Raw genomic sequence first — 4764 nt, 5'->3', positions numbered from 1 at the left:
CTGTCTCTCCCTCTCTCTTTGTTCTATCTGTCACTCTCTCTCTCTCTCTCTCCATCACACACATTGGGCGTCATTCCAAATCAACTGTGTATTTGATCACTTTATTAAAACAACCACCATCTTGCTATTATTTGATTCTCTGTAATTCACACCAGAGTCTTTCTCTACGTCAGGGTGTGGGAACTATACCGGGGGGGGGCGGGGTCACCTATCCATCAAGGCAGTGTGTCCCCCCGCCCATCCATTTGCATTGAGCAGCAGATAATGAGTGGTTCACCGCTGGGTCAGAGCTCCAGCACCCAGGGCTTTCCTCCTGTGTGATGAAGGGTTCGCAGGCACCAAGCCTGCCTCGGCATGGAAGGATAAACAAGTGTGTTTGTGTGTGGTGGTTGGGCGTGTGTGTGCGTGTGTGTGTCTAAGTAGATTCATATCTGTGTGAATGTGCAGATGTGTGTGTGTGTGTGTGTGTGTTTTGCTGGTCCTCAGATTGACCTATTTTTTTTTACCAATGGTCCAGTTGTTTCTGAGTTGCGGTTGGAAAGTGAAAGATCACAGCCTTATTTTGTTTATCTCAGAGGCTTCAAAACGACCACTTACGTTCTATTGTCGCAGGCCTGGAGCAACCGGTCGGACAACATTGAGCTGTTTAGAGTATGACAACATAGAGCTGACCAAACATAGTGACTAATGTTATGCAAACGTTGCCATAAAGCTTTGAATAAGTTGTCTGTCGGCAATGTTGGCGATTTGACACGATTCTACGTATTCGTGGAAAATCTAGTAACTAAGCGGAAAGTGTGCAACGCTAAGTGTCCTGCTGTCAACATTTAAAACACATAAGCTGGCCGCATACACCAGCATCACACTTAGCCCTCACATCGCTCTGACTGTGGCATGTATTTTACGCCATTGGGTGTTTCTTAGAAGTGAATGTAGACTTCGTCATGATGTTTCCTACCCCAGTGTTGCCAATCACAACACTGAGCCCACTGCTCACAATGCTTCACCCCACTCCCGTCCCCCAGTGATGAAGTAAGCAGAGACGTCAAAGGTCGCGACCCCTGACTCATACTGATGATGCGATGCTCATGTGAAGTAAGGCCGTTATAATGGATTCACCGGATTTAAAAAGTACAGCCTAGTGATGTTTTGTGCTTATGAACCAATTGTGACAAACCTACCACCCACCATCTGAGTTTTAGGAAAATCCACATCACCTGTAATCAGTAATTGCTGCCTCGTAAATGTCTCCACATAGTAATTACTTCTGTGCTGTTTCAGTGAGGTCACCATTATTTCTTTCAAAGTTTTAAGTTTTAAGAAGGATAAAATGTTGCCGCCAGCGACCTGATACGTACCAGATCAGTAACACAGCAAATTTATACCGACCTGTTGATCCATTTCAGCTAACACTGGCCCACTTAGTTCCCCAAATAAAACAGGGAGATGTTGTTGGTGTAATGAGATAATGATGAAGAGGAGATGCAACATCTGGATGAACTCTGGTCAGGTCGTCTCGCCCGGCCACAGGCCTCGCCAAGTGCTGGGGATGATTACAGAGCAGAACTTTAATGCTACACATGAGGAGTAGGCCTTCATATTATGATGACGATTATTATTGCTAGTATTATTGGTACTATTATTAGTAGTAAGTAGTAAGTAGTAGTACGTTTTTGTTGTTTTTTTTTTGCTTCAATTCTTTATTACTGTAGTGTTCTTTCTTACCTTTACTGTAAGATTGGTCCTGATGAAAGGCACAGTATTAGTAGTAGTGGCAGTAGTAGTATTAGTAGTAGTAGTAGTAGTAGTAATAGGAGTAGCATTAGTAGTAGTAGTAGTAGTAATAGGAGTAGCATTAGTAGTAGTAGTAGTAGTATTAGTAATGGTAGTAGCATTAGTAGTAGTAGTATTAGGATTAGAACTGGTAGTAGTGGTTGTATTAGTAGTAGGGGTAGTAGTAGTATTAGTAATGGTAGTAGCATTAGTAGTAGTAGTAGTAGTAGTAGTAGTATTAGTAATGGTAGTAGCATTAGTAGTAGTAGTAGTAGGATTAGAAGTGGTAGTAGTGGTTGTATTAGTAGTAGTAGTAGTCGTAGTATTAGTAGTATTAGTAATGGTAGTAGCATTAGTAGTAGTAGTAGTAGGATTAGAAGTGGTAGTAGTGGTTGTATTAGTAGTAGGGTAGTAGTAGTATTAGTAATGGTAGTAGCATTAGTAGTAGTAGTAGTAGGATTAAAAGTGGTAGTAGTGGTTGTATTAGTAGTAGGGGTAGTAGTAGTATTAGTAGTATTAGTAATGGTAGTAGCATTAGTAGTAGTAGTAGTAGGATTAAAAGCGGTAGTAGTGGTTGTATTAGTAGTAGGGGTAGTAGTAGTATTAGTAGTATTAGTAATGGTAGTAGCATTAGTAGTAGTAGTAGTAGGATTAAAAGCGGTAGTAGTGGTTGTATTAGTAGTAGGGGTAGTAGTAGTATTAGTAGTATTAGTAATGGTAGTAGCATTAGTAGTAGTAGTAGTAGGAGTAGAAGTGGTAGTAGTGGTTGTATTAGTAGTAGAGGTAGTGGTAGTGGTAATAGAGTAGTGGCTATTGGTAATTTCATTTAGATAATTCTTCCCCGTTTCTAGATTTCATGGAGGGATAAGGCTGATGATAATTTAGTATATTGGATACAAAGTAATGGGTTATTAATAATGCCTTGTATAAAAAGAGAAATAAGTTAGTCCTATAGTTTGCCTAGCGTTCCATCATATTGAGACTCCCACGATGTCTGGCTGTCTGTGGGTACAGTGTCCAGTGACAGAGGGGTCTGTTGGGGCCCTCACTGTTTACAGAACAATGTCCGGGCCCTTGATACAGACCTCTGTGAGACGGACAGCATGGAGAGATATACGTCTGTTTGTGCACGCAGGACAGTTGAACACTCGGCACTGTGACTGACACATGAGCAAACACAGTATCAGGCCAATAAAAGCCGCTGTATGAAAAAAAGGGCCCGTAAATTATGTTTAATTGAAACTGTGCCGAAGTGCAGTTTGTCAAGGCTATTGCTCCCCTGGGGGGCTCCCCATGCACACAGACATACCCTCACACACATACACAGGCTGGTCCGAACACACACACACACACACACACATACACACACACACACACACACACACACACACACACACACACACACACACACACACACACACACACATACACAGGCTGCTCCAAACACACACAGATACACACACACACACACACACACACACACACACATACACAGGCTGGTCCGAACACACAGTGAACACACACGCGCACACACACACACACACACACACACACACACACACACACACACACACACACACACACACACACACACACACACACACACACACACACACACACACACAGGCTGGTCCCAACACACACACACACAGACACACACATACACAGGCTGTTGCAAACACACACACTCACACACACACACACACACACACACACACACACACACACACATGCACAGGCTGTTCTGGAAAAAAAACAGGAAGAGGAGGTGGAATAAGGGAGGTTATAAATGTACTCCAGATCCAGTGTGTGCCTAAGATAACACATTAACAATGAACCAACAAAGCTAGAAAACACAATGTTTTATGCTGTTTATGACACTAGGTCTCACAGAGCAAGGTGACGCTTTGGCCCTTTTTGGAGAGCTTACCTGTATGGACAGGTAAGCTGTGCGTTGACTGTGGTGACCACATGGCACTCTGATAGGCTGGATTTCCTTACAGAACCCGCCCCCAAATGGCCATGATTCGTTTCAACTCCTGCACTTCAATGGACGAAACTTCTGTAACAACTCGGTTAAAAACAACGTTAACATTGCATTAGTTTTATCAAACTAATTAAAAAGATGGGTCCAGACTGCTGCTTTGATTTACATTCAACCTAGTTTAATTATAAATCAACCTCACACACCTCTCCTCACTCAGCCAATCAGAGCTGCCTTCTACAGCTGACCTATTTATCACCTCTCAGCCTCATCTTGTGTCATCCCCACCCAAGCCTCTTTAAATAGACCCTCAGCCGTCACAGTTGTCCATCAGCAGCAGGATCGCCGTCGTGTACCGCGTCTATAAATGTGCTGCATAGATCGCCTTGTCGGCATTGTCAAAGTTAAGTTCACTTAAGTTTACTTTCAACTTGTGCTAATTCACATTGAGCCTCTGTGTGTGTCCAGCCCGTATTATCCCTCAACTGTTCCCTTTGGGGACCCCTTCCTTCCCTGCCTGACACCACCCTTCAGTGCCTCACACCACCCTTCCCTGCCTGAAACCATCCTTCATTGCCTAACACCACCTTTGCCAGTCTGACACCATCCTTTCCCAGCTTGACACCACCTTTCAGTACCTGACACCACCTTTCAGTGCCTGACACCACCTTCCCTCCCTGACACCACCCTCCCCTGTCTGACACCTCCCTTCCCTCCCTGACACCACCCTCCCCTGTCTGACACCTCCCTTCCCTGTCTGACACCACCCTCCCTGTCTGACACCACCCTTCCCTGCCAGACACCACCCTGCTCTGCTGTAAAGTTCCTCAAAGGACTAGCTAGATGATTGTGAGTTCTGTCAGACATGTTGAAGTGTTCAGAGGGAGCAGAGCGAGTTCGGGTTTCAGAGTATACTTTCTGGAATTGTTTCAGTCTTTAATCTCTCCCTCGCCCTCTCGCTCCCTCTCTCGCCCTCTCTCTGTCTGAGTGTGTGTCTCTCTCTCTAA

Source organism: Pollachius pollachius, assembly GCF_949987615.1.
Source record: "Pollachius pollachius genome assembly, chromosome: 2".
Taxonomy (NCBI): Eukaryota; Metazoa; Chordata; class Actinopteri; order Gadiformes; family Gadidae; genus Pollachius; species Pollachius pollachius.
The sequence above is the reverse complement of the archived record's forward strand: the minus strand, read 5'-3'. Positions refer to the sequence as shown.